This window comes from Rhipicephalus sanguineus, chromosome 10 (assembly GCF_013339695.2).
Source record: "Rhipicephalus sanguineus isolate Rsan-2018 chromosome 10, BIME_Rsan_1.4, whole genome shotgun sequence".
NCBI classification, from domain to species: Eukaryota; Metazoa; Arthropoda; class Arachnida; order Ixodida; family Ixodidae; genus Rhipicephalus; species Rhipicephalus sanguineus.
In genome coordinates, this window is record NC_051185.1 from 41,116,866 (window position 1) to 41,135,529 (window position 18,664).

Below are 18,664 nucleotides of genomic sequence, written 5' to 3' on the forward strand. Positions count from 1 at the left end.
AGCCGACTTTAGCTGCGCTTCGGATTATTGGTCGCCATGACCTTCGGCTTCCTCGACGCTCGCTCGCAAGCACTTCGCCGCCGTTCGTGGCGTCGACCCGACTTTCGCTCGCTGTACTGCATGGTGCGCGCTCGAGGAATTTGGTGGAAATTGGACGCCGTTATCGTCGGCTTCCCTTCGCTCGCTCGCAAGCAGCCTGGCACCGTTCGGGGCGTCGGCTTCGCGTTCGCGCGCTGGTCTGCTCGAGTTTCGCTGGCTGCTGCGGCGGCTGACGTGCTGACGCCGCTCGCAAAAAACTCGCCGGCTCGTTGGGGCGAGGTGGTTGGCGGCGCCTCGGCGTGATGGCTGCGGCTGCCGCACTTGAAGTGTTTGTTGCGCTGTGTGACTTGAAATGCGTCTTTGATGATGTATGACATCAGGGCGAAATTATTTACATGCCATATTTTAGACGTGCGTTTTTATTTAAGCATTCGACACTATCAACCACCACATTCTTGTTATGCAGCTTGAAGCAATAGGCGTAACTGGTCCTGCACTATTATTATTAAAAAAACTACTTACTCAATAGAGGCCAAGATGTCAGTCTGTTAGGTAATAAAACTATACCTAAAGTAACAAATATAGGAGTACCGCAAGGTTCTATTCTCGGCCCACTTCTTTTCAGTATTTACATAAATGATTTGCCATCTTGCCTTACCAGTTCAGAATGCTTACTGTATGCAGACGACACAACAATTGTTAACACTGATAAATGCCTCCAATCTCTGACACAGAAACTAAATCATGACCTTTCAGGCTTGGCTGCTTGGTGTATCCATAATAAGTTACAAATAAATCCCACTAAAACGAAATTCGTTGTTTTCCACTCTCACCAACGTGAACATAATTATATCCCGCCAATATTTCTAAATCAATTCGCAATTGAAGCAGACGATGAGGCGACCTTCTTGGGAATTAAACTGGACCGTCATTTGAAATTTAATTCGTATGTTGCATACCTGCGAAAAAAATGGCTTACGGCATACGTGTTCTAATTAAATCCCGCGATATATTTTCCAAACCCACATTACTTTCATTGTACTAAGCTTTTATTCATTCTCATATTAATTACTGTATCACATCTTGGGGTAATACCTACAGCAGTCATCTCGTCTCCCTTCAAACTATGCAAAATCACTCTATTAGAATACTTACCCACAGTCATTATCGCAGTGATGCTAAAGCACTCCTGCATGCCAACAACATCCTAACAATCGAGAACACTTTCAAATATAATCTAGGAATACTAGTTTTCAAGCAAATGAAAAATCAGCTTCCTTTGTTTATAATCCCTCCATCAAGTCTGGAGAATACAAATTTGACAAGGTTTGCACAAAATCACAATTTTATCTTACCTATAGTTAATACCAACTATGGCAAACAAACAGCCCACTTCACTGGAATCTATCTCTGGAATACTATACCTTCAGGAATAAAAACCTCGGAATCAATCGGCATATTCAAAAAAGATATGAAAACTTTCCTCTCATCCATTCCTTAATCTGGATAGTTTTCGTCACTTCTATTACTCCCGCTCCCTTTCATGCCTTCTCACAACCTAATGTTAACGCAGCATCGCATCATCCTATATTGCCGATATCAGATGTGTCTGTTTAGCTTTCTTTATCGTACTTTATTTTTTACTATCTTTCACCATGGTAATTATCTGAAAACTGTTTAGGATAGTTGAATTACCTCTATTTTTTATGTTGTCTAATTTCAGTTTTTGTTGCTGCTTTCTGCTAATGATTTTCTTAAGTAGAACTCCTTTTTTTCTTTTTTACCTGCGATGTATTTTATTACCTGTTTTCTGTACCACTGTTTGCTGCATCAATTAATTTTTTCTGTATTCACTACTGTAGGAGGTCCCGATTCAGTCTCTGACTATGGGACCTCCTTCTGTACACACAAATTTTGTAATTGATTCGATGACTAAATAAAACGATTTCTGATTCTGATTTCACCTTGCACGTATTTGCCATGTACGTGCGTCTTCATCCCTTTTGTGACGTGTCGCAGAATATTTGCAATATTTTTGTGCTTCGCAGGGGTGAAATTATTTGCGTGCCATGTTTTAGACGTGTTTTAGTTCACCTTGCACGTATTTGCACAGTGCGTGCGTCTTCACCCTCGCTGTCACGTGACTTAATATTTGCAATATTTTTGTGCTTTGCAGGATGCAGCCGTTGCCCACAACGAGCACAATGCTGTGTGCCCTGGCGCGTACAACGCCTGCCATCTATCGCTTCCGTTGGAGCAGCTTCACAGAAAGGACTGTACGAGATATGACAACGCGGCTGAACCTGTATTGGACATATTGTAGTGAATTCAATGAAAGAAAGCAGAAACTTCATACGTATAGAAAAAATAAAACGTTTCATTGTCTTACTTTTGTCTTTCGTTGTCGCATTGAATGCGAAAGCAGTGACGCACGCATGACTAAATATTCTTTTGCGTGTTGTTTCCGCGGCATTTGTTGCTCACCGCGGAAAGAAACACGCGAAAAAAGCATAAGACTTGCGGAGAGTAACTGTAGAAAATCATCCCCGGGATAAAAAGTTCATCCCAATGGAGCGTTTGAGTGGACCGACCGTTGGTCCGGCGACGTGCAACTGCGAGGACTAACGGTTGCCCGGTAAGGTGTAAATGTAGGGACCAAATGTTAGTCCATTGAGGTGATCTGTGAGGACTAACAGTTGCCCGGTAAGGTGTAAATGTGAGGACTAAATGTTAGTCCATTGTGGGGACTAACTGTTAGACCCCGTGCCGTTAGTCCTTAAAGGGATTAATGGTTGTGGCAGCCCCATTAGTCCCCAAAAGGACGAACCACACACCCTTTTAACACCCTTTTGCCTTAGAGTGTATGGATATAGCCGACTACACCCCAATACCCAGATATATCCCAATGACCCATAGGGACATCACGTGGCTTGACGCCAACGACTAAACCTTGTGAAATATCACGTCGAGGATGATAACGCGCCTTGGCCAAGCATAGGCCTATACTTATCTTTGACCAGCCTGTCTAAAACACCTGATTCCTCTTCACGCAACTTCTGTATAGCGCACTGTGTTTCCTTACGTTGGCTACCACCTTTACTTTGGATTTCCATGTAATAGAAGGACCAACACACTCGACTAAGAAAAAGAAGGCTTTCGGCTTCCAGCCGTCTTAGAAAAATGCGTAAGGGACCATGTGACTTTTTTGTCACACCTCCAGACGAAATCAAATGTAGCTTCAGAGAACGCTTACTGTTCGGAGGAGCAGACGTCGTTGTTGGGGTTGTGATCGGAGTCGTGGTCGTGGTCGGAGTCGTAGTCGGAGTCGTAGTCGGAGTCGTAGTCGTAGTCGTAGATGGAGTCGTAGTAGTGGTCGTTGAAGGGGTCGTTGCCGGAGTCGGGACAGTGCTCGCTGTTCTCGGCGTTCTTGTCCGGGTAAGTCTCGTGCCCCTAGTGGTCGTTGTTGCCGCGCCTCTCGTCGTCATCGGTGCCGGAGTCGGCAGTGGGGCCACAGGCGCTCGCGGCGTTGGATCTGATTTTGGCGAAAGCGCGCAAAACAATTCGGGACCCCTAGCGTCACAACAATAATCTGCACGTTATCTTACGGATAACATGGGCGACAGCTTTTCCACCAACCACCTCTTAGGCGTGGTGTTTTCCCCACACATCGACCAAAGGCTGTAACGTGTTCTAAGCCGTCATCTGCGGCCACAGCGTACAGCAAGTCCGCTTCGGTGAAACTAAATTAGATCTTTCTCTGTTGTTAATGCGAAGCGAATAGGACATAGAATATACCGCATTTGTTGTTTCGGATGTTAGCTTAATCATATAAAAAGTATGCGTTAATTATCAACGAGCCCGTAACTTACGCGAGCATGACTGTCGCTTCAGAAACGTTGATTGAAATGCGCTGCACGTACGCATTAACTCACAGGGTGCATACGTATGACTCACGGATCGAAAAGCGGAATTTGAGGGCTTGGAAAATGCCCGTACGTTTGATTCCAGCGTCTACAGTTCTTGTGATATCGGCTTTATTTTTACTCGAACACGTATACATCAGAGCCAGCATTGCCTTTAGCGGCCATACTTGCAGCTACATCGGCTACATGACGCGTTTATCACGGGCAGTTGCTCATAGCTGTGGCTATACAATGATGTCGCGTTTCAATCCGTGGGTACTGTACTGCGCATCCAGAAGATAAAAAGTTCGAAACCGCGAATTCATTGTCGGATCCGGACACAGCTGTTACGCCTCAGTCTAGCCTATTCGTGGAGTATCGATGTCCCAAGTTTAAGATGGGGAAAAAAAAGGTGGACAAAAAACGTACGCGTCGGTAAACACTGAAAGATTTAATGCACCTCTGCAACGGAAAACAATATTACATTTCGTGTACTTACGCGTGCTCTTAGGCTCCACTGCCGAAAGAGGACAATGAAGATTTTAATTCCCGGACAAGTTAAATCAGCTTCATTTAAAACTTCAGGCTAATATAGCGAACGCCTAATGTAGATATCGTTACCTATTCTTATTGTCGCGATTGGCAGGTATAATATCGCATTTTATTTGTATGATATAGGCAAACTTGAGCCAGGCAACGCGAATGCAACATTGGTTCACATAGAAGACACGTTTCCGTTCATGCCAAACATGTTGGCACGCTGCGAAACGTGCATTATGACGCACAAAGGTTTCATAATACGCGGTGGATTGCGAAAAGATGCGAGTGGACAAAACCCAAAGGAACACTCACCAAAGCAAGAGATTGAGCTTGAAAAACAGCTGTTTCTCAATACGTAATACAAATACTCACCAATGCACGATGTATACTGTACTAAATTCCTACTTGTGGGCGACGAACCATGGGGCGGAAAAATGGTGTTTGCGGTCCTCGCGAAAAGCGCCGCACAGAACAGGTTGCCACGTCGTCATCGTTTCAGCCTACATCAACGCGCTTTGAAATGTACAGCATCGTGAAATTCACTTCCTTTCGTTTGTACAACGATTCTGGGGATGAACTGCAGACGTTAGGTCTTAGGTGCACGTAGATGGCAAGTGAAAGTCATGAACGAGTCAAAAGTATAAAAAAAAACTGGGCGTTAGTGTATAACGTTGAATGAACGCATTACTGCTGAAAATCCAAACGAGCTGATGAGTGTCACATTTCAGACACCAATAGCAGTACTTCATAGCTTTTCTGTTAACAACATAGAAGAGACAAAGTTAATTCGGCAATACGCAAACGTAACTTTAGATGACTGCGAAGAATTACACCGTTGCTAGGTGTTCTGCCCTTATAAAAGGTGACACTTGAACCTCCAACGAAATTTTGAAATCACTCTAACGTGTCCTGTTGTGAAGAAACATAACAGTCATCAAAATAGGCCTCAAGTTGCAGGGAGCTAAATGCTGCGTCACCTCTCGGTGTGTACGAGGTATTAAGATGCGGGGGAGAACCTTAGTCACTGAATGCAATGTTCACAAATAATTGATGGTGGCTACCGTATAATACTCGCACATATGGCATGAACAGCGTCACCTTAATGCATGCTCAAGGGTGCTCGTTATTTTTCTCAATTATGACAGATCATACCCATAAACGTGACTCGTCACCCCTTTCTTACAACTCTTCCTGGTTATCAGTCACACTGCAGTCGCCACAATCGCTTACGTTACGGTTGCTGCACCGATAACGTGCCCCTCAGTATCATTGCAGGCTTGGTGTGAACCTGCACAAAAAGCGTACATGGGAAATTTATGCAAACCATTCGTAACTTCTTAAAGACCAACAGCTCAATTGGAACTAGTTAAGAACCTCCTGAATATCAATAGCTGTACGCAAAGATCTATATATTGAATAGTAGTGGGGCGTTAAGAGGGCCCCGCAACACTTTTCCAAGTAATCGTGCGGCTTCAAACGCGCGGCTTACTTTCAGTACGAGCGCGAGCGCGGGCATGTGGCGGCATGCCGCGGCGGCCACAGTAACTATGCAGCTCACGATTCAGAAATGACCCAATGGCCATAGACTTTGGGTTTATGGCGCAGACATTTCGGGTCTATGGCATCATTTGTCGAGAGATGAGGGAACGATTCCTAGCTGACTTTGAGAGTTATTTGTAAATTTCAGGCCGCGTGCTGCGCTATAAATTCGGGCTCGAGTGTTCTCGGGAGCCTCGACTACCGATCGGCAGCAGTTTCTCACCATGCTTATTAAGTGTTGCCGGACCCCTTTAAGAGTAAGGATCAGATTCGCCCAACAGGGCTTCACAATGCCGCGTTGGCACATCACAGTGTAACGATTAGTTTCAGCTTAACGACTGACCAACAATATGCGTGCGATTACAGGTCGTCCGCATGGACTGGCGTAATTATTTAACTATACCATAACGAGTGAGTGATGATTATGGCTGGGGTTTACGGGCCGAGGCCACGATGTGATTAAGACAGACGCCGAAGTGGAGGGCCCCGGAAATTTTGACCCCCTGGGGTTCTTTAACGTGCCCCTAAATCTAAGTGCACAGGCTTCTGGCATTTTCGCCTCCATCGCAAATGTGGTCGCCGCGACCGTGATCAAACCCGCCGCAGCCTGGAACCGTAACCACTGTACCACCGCGGCGGCCTACCGAGGCAGTGCGTACGCCATGTTTCCTTCGCATCGCGGTATTCTTACCTGCGCTTTGTAGTTTTCTATACTAGAACCGGCAGTTCAGTGGTTCCATGATCAAGAAAACTGGCTGCTCCTCCTCTACTACGTAGGTGAGTGGCATGGACGTCTCACACCTCGTAGGAACGAGCAGGGACCAGCGAAGTGTGTTCTGCGTGCGTAATCCCCATATAGTAACGCATCCGCAACGACTCCTCTCGCGGTGAGTCAAGGTGCTAAGATGGCCACATGGTTGGCTATGGGCGGACAGGGCCAAGGTTGTGCCGATGAGTCTCTGGATGAATAGTTGCTCCTGCACAGGTAACGTGAACGTCGCTTAAGAAACTTGTACCAAGTGGAATCGAACAAGGCACTAACTAGAAGCGCCTGCCGTACTAAGATATTCCTTTCGATAAGGCCGCAGCTGCTCACCTCAGCCGTTGGCACAAGCCCGGGCCAAGAATGGTTTGGTTTGCCTTTGTGACTCATACCCACTTTAACTGACGGGCGATGAAGTGGTACCTAGTAAAAGAAACCTAATAAAAGAACTAAGAGGTAAAAAACAAAAAGACAGAGACCTGACTGAAACTGGCAAAATAACCATTAGTGCAGAAATGACTAACGCTGTCAACTTACTTTAGGAAGAAGAAAGCTGATAAAAGCAAACAAAAAAAGAAGAAACAAGCTAAAATCGCTCACCTAATGTTTTTTTCCCCATTCACAAATCCTACTGCCGCACGATTCGTGGCCGATCCCCCGTGGTGGGTTGTGTCCTCTGGGAACAACCAACCAACCAACCTTGGGCTGTCAGTGAGACCCAATGCTACGCGTCGCTGTCATCGTCGCAAAAAATGAGAAAAAAAATGTCAGAGCTCTTCCAACACTGTGACGATGGAGGCCAGCGGTTGCGGCTGCACGTCCTGCGTCAGCGGCTTCACGTCGTCTTCGCGTCCATTCGGCCTTCTGTGCGCGCTGACGCTCCATCAATTCGCGCTCTTCTTCCTAGCGAGCAACACGCGTCCGTCCCGTCACGATGCCAAAGGGCCACTGCTGATAACAGCGCTAGCGCGATCTCTACGTCACGAGACAAAGAGGCACAAAGACTGGTGGCAAGTGCTGCAGCCGAGTGAAGACGCATCGGCGGTGGAGAGGTGGCGAGGGGCGCCGAAAATTGTTGGTCTACGCGTATTTTGTGCACGGACGCGAACCGCCAGAACCTAGCCATATTCATCTTCGCTGTAGAAGTTTCGTCTGCTGGAACTGCAATTTTTGTTGCATTCGGGCCACGAGAAATGGCGGTAAAGGTGCGATCGCCTTCGATATGAGTTACAAAGTGTCAGCCGCGACCGGTGCGGCCGCTCCCGAGAATGAAGTGCAGAGGCTGCTGACGCCGTCGCCATTCTGGCAATACTCATATCCCCCCTCCCCTTAGGCCCACAGAGCGGCTATCATTCCAAAACGAAAAAAAAAGACAGAAAAAGAAAGAGAGCAGTTACGAGGCTAACGCAGCGTTGCCCCTTGAAAAAGCATGCTGCACTATATAGGCCAGGACCGTCTGCTGTGCTTTGCAGGCCAGTGTTACAGTTAGATGTATTGATGAACCGGCGTATAACTCACCACTTTATTCTTGAGAGAGGTGCTGTGGCCACAGATTACACAAGGGGGCACAGAAAGGTGCGGTTCTGCAGTCACCCCCAGAGCGGTCGAGCGCGTGGCTGTGGACGCAGGAGCCGTCCGCAGCTGATGCCTGAAGGAATAAGAAAAATAAACAAAAAATGTAAAGATACATAGTTGCCTGTAACCTTACGTGCATGTCTCACACAAATTCGCTGCTCCATAATTCGACAAGTTAAAACACGCATACAACTGTGCTCGCATTCCACACTAGGAGTGTTGCGGGCCTTGTGAAAGCCCGGACAGGGACTCCAGTAGGTGATCCAGCGTTGCCCCAGCAACAGATGCAACGCTGAACCACCTACTGGGAACCTGTACGGGACTTCAGAAGGTCCTCACTCGCCACCTATGCGGCCTTCACCCCGGTCGACTAGCTCACTCAGCGCGCTCTACGCATGGTCGTCTTCATCGACCGCTCCTGGATTTTATCCAGGATGCCAAAACGTTCCTTTTAACTGCGGAACTGTTTAAGCCGGCCGTAAAAACTTTGGTGTCAGCAGAAAACCACATGTGGGTATGCGCCGCACGAATTGGGCAAGCCCCACTGTCGAGTACAGCAAGTGCGAGCGTCAAGCGAAAACTCCGCTCGGCGAAGAGGAGCACGTGAAACATGTGAAAGCGAGAGAGAGAGAGAGAGAGAGAGAAGGAAACAGATAGAGAGAGAAAGAGAAAGAAAGACATAGGAAGAAAGAAATATAAATTAAAAGGTACAGAAAACAGATACAAAAGACAGAGAGAAAGAGAAAGAACGAGAAGAAAGAAAGGAAGAAATCAGGAGAAAAAAGGAAGGCCACCCATCCCCGCTCTTCAGGCTTCACATCACTAGTGCGAAGCGGCCATTTTTAGATGCGAAGTATCTTAAGGCGGAGCTCAATCCGGTGGTGGTGGTGGTGGTGGTGGTGGTGTGCGGCGTGACCACCCTTACTGAGCATGCGCATACCCTCTCCACACACCTCCTCTCCACTAGCCCTCTCCCCTCCTCCTTTCCACTTTCCCTCTCCCCTTCCCCTCTCCACTTTCCCTCTCCCTTTCCTCTCACCCCCTTTCTACTCTTCCTCTGAAACGCGGGCTAGACATGCCGAAATTCTCTCCTGCGCAACGCCGCGATGAGCTCGAGCGCATGCGCGTCCCCTCCGCTTCTCTCTCCTCTCCTACGCTGCCCCCCTCTCGCCCGCCTGTCGACCGCGTTCCCCGCTCGCCCTGTGAGAATTAACGGCCAGGCTAGATGGAAGATACGACGCGCGTAGCGTCCCTCTTCGCGTTCCACGACGCGAGGTCGGTAGCATGCCCAACGATCGCCAACGGAACGCGATCGTGCAAGTGCTCCGGCTTCGCATCGCCTCATGGTCCCCTTTAGCGGGAGATGGTGTAATTTCTTATTTAACTTATACCGTAGGGCATACTGGCGCCAATAAAGAAAGAGCATCATAATCCGAGAACCATCTGTGAGCGCGCGCTGCGTGCCCATAGCAGAAGAAGACGAGTGGCTGCCGCGTGCATTGCAGGCGGCCGTTGCGATAGTTCTTATCTAATTTTTCTCCTTTTTTATTTTTTAGCCAGCGTCGTGTAAACCATTTACATTATAAAGTACAGTGTGGCCAATCCCCCTTGTGGGTATGTGCCAAGATCTAGGCGACAAGACAAGACAAGCGACCCGCAGTCGGTCATGGGCAAGGCGAAGAAGTCCAAGCATAAAGGAAAGGCCAAGAAAGGAAAGGCCGGGTCCAAAGGAAAGAAAGGCAGGCATGGCAGCAAGGGGAAGAAAGGAAGCAAGAAGTCTTCTCCGCATAGGAAGCCGCACTCGGGGTCTCGCAAGGGGTCGTCCTCCAGCCATCACACCAAAAGCTCCGAGCCGACGAGCACCTCGAAGAGCGCCGGTGGTTCGACACCCAGCCAAACAGAGGCAAGCGCGGCGCCCTCGGAGGGATACTTCAAGCCTTTACACCGGCAGCCATTACCGCAGCTCGTCTTGCCCGCGGACCTGGACTTAACGCTGCCGCGGCGGCCGTCGACTATCTACTTGTGGGACTGGTGAGTGCGCTGCCTCCGCGAGAGCACAGATGCCTATTCGAGAGGTGTATGCTCTATAACGCGGCTTATTCGCGCGGCGTGTGACGTGATCTCCGAGTTAAAAAACGAGAGAGTGGTTTCTTTCTCGCCTTCATTACACTTCCTAAACGTGCTACTTCCCACTCGCCACTTATTATAGCGATAGCAATTATATGAACACTCTCGGTAGGTTTCTGCCATCGCCGTCACCGTCGCCGTCATGTCCCGCATAAAGCTCAAATCGATAACATCACCCCGCGCATCGTATGTTCTATGCACGAGTAAAAGCATGCAAGTGCTAGGAACGAAACCTGTTGAAGCAGGAATGAAACGAGCCGGCCATATCCGTCACACGAAGGGTGCATGCAATAACATCGCCCGAGTGCGAGGCCTACAGTCGATGGCCCGTCAGGCAGGAAGAATACGCCCCGGCCATCTTTCGCCAGGTGAAGGAGCGTCGGTAGGAAGGGGGGTGGGGTTGTGTCGCTCGAGCAACAACTGAGAAATTTGTTCCTAATGGCGTGGTCGCGAGCGCTATCTCGACAGACATCGAGACGGCTCGCAAATTTGTGCTCTCAACGCTTCGCGTTTAGAGGGCTGACAGCACGAAAACCGCGTCGATCCCTGGAGCGGCCTATTCCCTTAAACCAGCGTTCGGTTGAGTTATACGTGATATCGGATCCGAAAGTGTTAGCTGCTAGCATTACTTCGTACAACATTCCAATTTGTTGCTATCGCATTCATTACTTCGCCCTTGCAGCGAAACTGAGGTTTTTTTTTCTTCATAAACTAGTGGACAATGTCAGTACGAAGCGAGCCTGTCAGGATTTCGCGTTTTTCGACTGCATGATGCCATCCCCGATTTCGCAGTCGAAGACGACTAAAACGAAGTGAAATCACTTAGTCAATCGCGCATGGTAGTCATGCGAGACAAGCCAGCGTGCGACCGTACGGCAAAGCAGGGTAAGAGACAATTCATAGGTGATATCCCTCGTATACATGAACCAGTCGAGAGCTTATTACCTCCTGACGTCACGTAAACAAGCTGCTGGCGTCACTAATTGGGTCTAAATGACGAGAAGCGCCAGCAGGGAATAACGTGCTAGTTCTTAGAATGATCAGAGGCTGTTTAGGGGCGCTTTAGTAATACGGGAAGATGGAGTGCTCCCAAACAGGGGCGTAGCCAAGGGGGGGAAGGTTCAGCCCCCCCCCCCCTGGCGATGCATGTTCTTCGGCAAAGGAAGGACGACCACCCTATTCCTGACGTTGCTTGGTATGTCGAGTTTGACACCGTGTTGAGCCTGATACCCAATTCCCAACTCCTCTAGCAGGTATCTGCCCGTCGTGCTCTTGGAAAGGCGTTCATACTGCGATATATGTTCTGTGCCTCTTTCAATTCTCCCAGCGTGTTTGTAAGCATTTCTCATTAAGCTTTCCATCAGCGCAGACGGAGAAATATATCAGTATGCACAGCACGCTCCGCCATAGAGTTTCCTGCAATATTTTCTAGAGCGTACTGTGGCGCTGCGATCGTTTAGCCACAACGGGAATGATGGGTAGTACATGGGTTTGCCTAGTCTTCATGCTTGCGGCTTCGAACGCACTTGTGGCTTTTGTTTATTGCTTTGTTTTGACTTTTGTTTCAGATAAAAGAACGGCTCGTTGTGAACCTCGTGAGCTGATTGGAATTGGTGAGCCTGAAAGGGTCAAGGCTGTGGAGCGGGACTACTGAACTTTTGCTGAACTTCGTCTTGCGAGAAAGTGGCTACAGGGCACACGGAGCCGAAAGAACTAATCTTAGGCAAATCCATGTGCAGCCAATCATTCCCATGCTGGCTGAAGCGCCATGCGTTGCATAGACACTAGCGTCAGATTTCCTTCCAGTGTATTATTCTGAAACTATGCAAGCGGCATCTGCGTCAGTTCAAAAACCTAATTCTTTTGCAGGGGCAACGTCTGGTTTTTCCCGATCGGCGTCCTCGCCCTGGCAATCGTCGTGCTCGGCATGACCGTCATGTCGCTCAGCATTCAGTACGCCGACTTCCAGGTACAGAACGAGACCGCCGCCTCGGGCAACGAGACGAACGCCACGCTGGCCGAGTCTACCACTGCGCTTTCTGAGACTACTTTCGAACGCCCGCGACAGTGGATGAATGTCACGAAACGCCACCTAATGGAGCAGACCCACCTGCCGGCTGCTCCTGCGTCGTCTTCGAGCGACGACTGGGCACGGCCGAGCGCCTTTGTTAAGTCGACGTCTCCGACTGAAGGCGCGCCTCTTGGAACGGAGACGCCGTCGGCGACGCCGTCGCAGGCCGGGGATGAAACGGAAAACGCGACGGCGAGCTCCGGGAAAGCCGCGACGTCTCCGACTTGGCTACACGCCCCGGTCGTGTACTCGTTGAACGCGAGCAACTTGAGCTTCCCGCTCGACGAGTCGACGGCGGTCGACAATGAAGACCTGATCCTGCACAACGCGTCCAGCGTCTGAAAGACTAAGAAAGCCTTCAACGTGACCCGTTTGGTGAACGATGGTTGGTTTTTGCCGTTTTTGTAAAAGCTAATAAAATCAAACGACGAATGGTTGTCTTTCGTACCAGGCGATTGTCATGCATGCTTTTAATGCCGTAGAGAATGGGGATGCTTCGGTAGAAGAAAGGCGTTGGCTCTGATAGTGACGGATAGGCAAGGGACGCGGCAATTATCCCTACCCAATTGTTGATGGTAAGTGTGAGTATTGCAACTCATTATCGACGCTACCTGAAACGCAACATACATGCTCCTATGTTACAGAGGCACCATTTCCATCAGTGTTGGCGGAGCTCGCAGCTATACGGGACGGCTTAACACTCATGATACCCAAGGTGGATTGCTTGTGACTCAATAGGCTGCTCGTCTATATGGACTCCACGCAGGCAGTTCGAGAGTTGCGAAAAGTGAGCAGCTCCCTCGATATAGCTTCCGATGTGCACCGACTAATTTACTCGTGCGCCTGCCCTGTCCGCGTGTTGTGGACCCGTCGGTCTACACTGGCTCAAATGGCCGCAGATGCCGCTTGCCATCCAGCGGAAGTTCAACACCCGCTGCCTCTACTTCGTTTGTCCCCAAAGGACAGCTTGCTCCTGCACAAAGAAACCCTCCGGCGCTCCACGCGTGCACTCATTCCTCCGCGTGGATCGGACCTTCCCGGCGGCTTAACTCGCCGAGAGGATGTTGCGCTCAGGAGGATTCGTGTGGGCGCCGCGTTGACTCCTGCCATCCGGGCTGCATGGACATCCGGTGCACAGCCTCCCCCAACGACATGCCCCTTCTGCGTTGCTCCAGCCACAGAAGCAACGATCGATCACCTACTTGGGACCTGTCCGGGCCTTCACAAGGCTCGCACCCGCCACCTACGAGGCCTTGACTACCGCCCCGGTCGACCACCCGACTTAACGCGCTGGACGCACGGGCCGTTGCATCGACCGCTCCTGGCCTTTATCAGCGAATCTGAACTCTTTCCTTTTATTTAACTTATGCCGTAGGGCATACTGGCGCCAATAAAAAAAAAACTCATTATCGACACTATGGGTCAATATCGACAGACTTAAACGTCTGTCATAAATGTCTGTTGTTGTCATTTACGTCTGCTGTAAGATGTTCTAAGCAACGTTCCCGTTACACTTGCAGTTGTTTAATTTCGACTATTTGCAGTTTGTATTACATTTACTTTATAGTTTTTCCACGTTTTTAACATTGTTACAATCGAGTAGTAAATATAACACATTTTCTGACAGGTACAGCGACATCTTGCAGTACTACAGGCTAGGCCGAAGAACTCGCTCGCCAGCTCACCCCAGCCTAACTAGGGAAGAGGCAGTAACCCTCAGGAAATTGCAAACAAACGTTCACGGTTTATTACTTCACCGTATCTCACCGACTAAGCACTCGTACATCTGCAAGTACTCTGACGTCCCGGACACTCCATGCCACATGGTTTGGGGGATGCATACAAAACCCTGGCACCGCTACACTAACTGAAAAGCAGTGGGAGGCCAAGCTATCGGACCCAGACCTCAAGAATCAGCGAAGCCTGGTTCAACGGGCACGAGAGATGGCGAAGGCCCTCGGCAACCTGGAATAAGGAGGCCGCTCACCTTGGGCGCACAGTGCGCTTGCTCAAAATAAACGTTTATTCTCTCTCTTTCTGACAGGAGGGACCCCTTCGGCCAGGTGCACTGGGACCTCCACCTGTATACTTCTGTCATCATGTATGTTTTACAGCGAAAGCTGTTATGAGGTCATTTCACCGGCCGTTTTTGGTGCCGTATAGTTGTCCGCCGCCGCCGCCGCCGCCGCCGGTGTCCGTAACCAGTATCGCTCGAAATAAGAAAAGAAACTAAATAAGAAAAAAATTCCAGGATGGAACGAGGTTCGAACCTGGGCCATCTGCGTGGGAGCCCAGTATTCAACCTCTGAGCCATGCCGGTGCCTGAAACTGCTTTGCAAAAAGGTCCTATACAGGCTTCATGTCGGGAAGGAACTACATTAGCATATGCAATATAGCGTGGTAAAAGAGTAGAATAAGCACCAAGCGTCGTACAACGCGAATTCTGTAACCAGGCGTCACACAATGCGAATTGCGCAACGAGTAGGTTGTTGAATGCTTCCAACCCATTACAAAGAGCTCTGCCATAATTCTTCATCGTCATTACGCACAGCATCAACAAAGTGCACATAATGCCTTACATGCGTTTAGCAGGTACCACGGCTGTCTGTAGAATGACGAAAAATGGCACAGTGCCTACTGCCCTACTTCTCGAAAATTACAATGATTTATAGCGTAGTGGGTTCCTCGCAAGTGCACTTCTGTTGGTTGCCAACGAAGCCCATAAGGCTCCCAGGATCCATTTCCTCAGGGTCTCAATAAAGTCAATTCTCTCTCTCTCTCCCGCTCTGCGTTTCTCCGGTTAAAGTGTGTTATAAAGCTTGGTGGGACAGTTAAATAACGACCGGGCGTCACACAATATGCACTACGTAACTAGTGGGTCATTTGAAGCTTCCAGCCCATTACAAAGGGCGCAACCATAATTATTCATCGTCATCAACCGCCGCATCAACAAACTGCACATAATCGCTTACATATGGTACCTCGCTTCTCCGCAGAACAACGAATAATGTCGTGCTGGGTGCTTCCCAACTTCCCAAAAATTACGCTTTGTGGCGTAGTGGGTACGTTGCTAATGTACCTGCATTAGTAGCCACAGGAGAGTTTATAACGGGCTCTAGAAATGCCGCTCTTCCAGCTTTCGCTGTGACTGTGCTGCGCTTTCCGCGCAGGCCTGGCGTTTTTTTTTATACGGAAATATATAAACTGAAACTGAAATGAACTGAAACTGACATGCGTGCAATTACGCCACCTTGTCCGTTGGCGACTCGTCACGTTCAATGCAGAAGCAAGTGAATGTGCGAGTGACAATTCTATTTCGCTTTATAGCTCCAAGGGGTTAACTTCTGAGCGGTTTTTTTTTGCATATTATTGAATTTTGCCCTTGTTTTGTGTGGGAGCGCGCGGCAAATTCTGTTGATATTGCACTGACACTTGCAAGCGTGATGGAGACGTTAAGGTGAATGGAAGTTAAGTGTCCTTGTATGGTTGTGCTTGCTTCATGCAGAAGAATATAGGCAAGTATAAGCTTCAGATGGCCCACAAAGATGTCCTTGTGTTCTTGCATGCGAGACATAAATCCCTTGTGTGAAATTTAGTAAAAATCCTTAAAGATGGAACGACGTTCCATTCAGACCACCATCATTTTATTATCGTAGTTTAATTAGGCAAACGTCGTCATTCTCTCAAAACTTATGATCTTGGCACATATTTTAACGTGATAATGCGGCCTAGGGATGACCATTTTGCCTTGGTCACTCCAAGATGGAGCGATGAAGATGGAGACAGAGAGACGAGGTGCTATTCAGTACACTGCCGAATTCTGACACCTTGTCAAATTCGCCATCTTGTCAACTCTGATTGGCCCATAGGGCTGCTGCGGCCTATTTGATTAGTTGAAAATGCCGCCATTAGAGAATTTGACAATATAACTAAATTCGACACTGTCAACAATAGAAACCCAGAATGCTGTTTGCGGCGATGACGACAGCCTTCTTGTTGTCCGAAATGCAAACATACATCTATCTCGTAAATAAACTTTCATTGAAGCCCATTGGTGTGCGCACAAGCGCAGGGTGGCAGGGGGTGGGGGACGGCCCCCTTTCTAATCATTCAACAGGGCGCCATATCCGCCCCATACTATTACTTAGTCTGACCTGTCTTGGCATTGTTTAAAGGGCAGTGTTATGGTCATGCAGATTTTTGATGCGAATGGCGGCCTCCTTCTCTATATATTGCATTCCAAAAGCTGTTTACTTCGCATCGTTACCCTCTTAAAGACGTGTACCAAAGGCAGGTCGTTGTAATAAGTATGTCATGGCTTTATTTTCATTTTCGCCTCAATAGTCAAGCGTCTTTTCTTTCAGACTCGACCAATATAGCGGAGGGGATGCTGCGTAACTTTGACCCCCCCCCCCCCCTTCCCCATAATGGAGACCCCTGCGCACGCCTATTTTGAAGATCAATGTAAGAAAAGTGCGCTGTGGTGCAACCTTCACCATGTGTGTGTTAGGCGGGACAACTTTTGTTAAGCCAGAAATAAAGAAAAAAAAAGCATGACGTCACATAGAGAAGCGGCAGTACCGTCATGAATTTATTCTCTTACTCACCAGTATTTATACTCGGACTTCAAAATTTTAAATTCACAGGTCGCAGGCAAGGCTTCCAACCTGGAGTGCAATCAGAGCAAAACAGGACAGTGAAGTTCCATGCGTAACTATCGATGAGGTTAGAAAGACTCTACGAGACACATTCCGCATTGTACGCAGGTAGAGTGATCAAATTCGTCATTTTATTTGCCTACAATAATTAGATCGGACGTGTTTCTGATTGCGAGTAAGTCACTAAAGTGTAAAGCAGTACGTTTGCCGCTAATTGTGTTGACGGCGTCCTTTTTTGTCAATTGTCAAAAAATAAAAACAACACAGATGAGACAAGAGTGAGATAATGAACATCATTTTCACTTTTATTCTCATCATCATGAGTCGACGAGCAAAACACCAAACTTTTTGTGACGTGGATATCCCTCACTGAACTGAGTAATGTCTGTTCTACACATTTCTGCATTGCAGGAGATAAAAGAAGACGGCATGCTATCGCTTTGCTTACGGGATTTCGCAGAGCCTGGGACGACACCGCATGAAGCCATCACCAGGCTGCGTTGGGATCAAGACGTCGTTCAGAGGCACACACGGCGCTTCTGACACTCGCACTGGTTGCTGATTTCATTCAATGTTCTGTAAATAAACAACAAACTATTACAGTTTCATTCGTCTTCCTTGGAATTTACTTAGGCAACAGAAGCAACATTGCGGTAATGGTACCACAGAACAATTAGCGATACCTCAAATGACAAACTAGTACATACGTGAAAACTTATAACCAAAGGCTCTCACTATGCAAGTATAGTTACGCACAACTGTTAAGAGTAGTGTGAAGGAGTCGAGGTAACAGTAGCACCGCATGTTGTAACTGTCGTAGGCTCCGTGAGGTAATAGAGACATATTTTCTGCTGCACCTATGGCAAAACTATGGAACTAGCTAGCAGGTTCCACTTGTTTATTTGTTACGTAATGAAAACAGTGTCACTAAAAACAGAAACTGCTTAGTAATGACAGGAACTTGTTTGTAAGCCGTATGCTGTGTACGTTACTTCTGTTGCGAAGCGTAAATTCATACGTGGTTGTTCCTTCCCCACTAGCAGCAACCGCACAGAAAGAATGAGTTGTTGGTTGGAAACCAAACTGCACACAGGGGGAGGCACAACAGAAATTAAATCTGCCATTAGCGTGATCAATATTTGGAAGTCTATTTACGTGTTCATTTCAACTGCGTCCTTAGATGCCTAGAACAGAATGCAGCTGGTAATCAAGGCTGCTAAGATGTGCGATTAGGAAGGGCCGAAGATCACACTCAACTAGTAAGAGGGAGGGGCAAGCGCAACCTTGCCCCCTTCCCAGGACTGACACTTCTGGCTCGTGCAAAACCTTGGGTGCATTCCACCGCACCACCTTGCGAACGCTTCACATAGCCTGCAATTTCTTTAGGCAATAAATGTGCCAGTGCACTTGCCTCGGGGTGAACGTAAAACCGCTAAAAATTATACAAACA

The 18,664-nt window shown here is 48.2% G+C and overlaps 1 long non-coding RNA gene across 1 annotated transcript; it reads right to left on the reverse strand.

Moving 5' to 3' along the window:
- Positions 1-8,333: 8,333 nt before the first annotated feature.
- Positions 8,334-17,779, reverse strand: LOC119371759 (uncharacterized). The gene is made up of 3 exons (XR_005179287.2): positions 17,663-17,779; positions 17,164-17,223; positions 8,334-8,431 (listed from the first exon to the last, which is right to left on the reverse strand). It is a non-coding gene; the product is annotated as an uncharacterized LOC119371759 (long non-coding RNA).
- Positions 17,780-18,664: the final 885 nt, after the last annotated feature.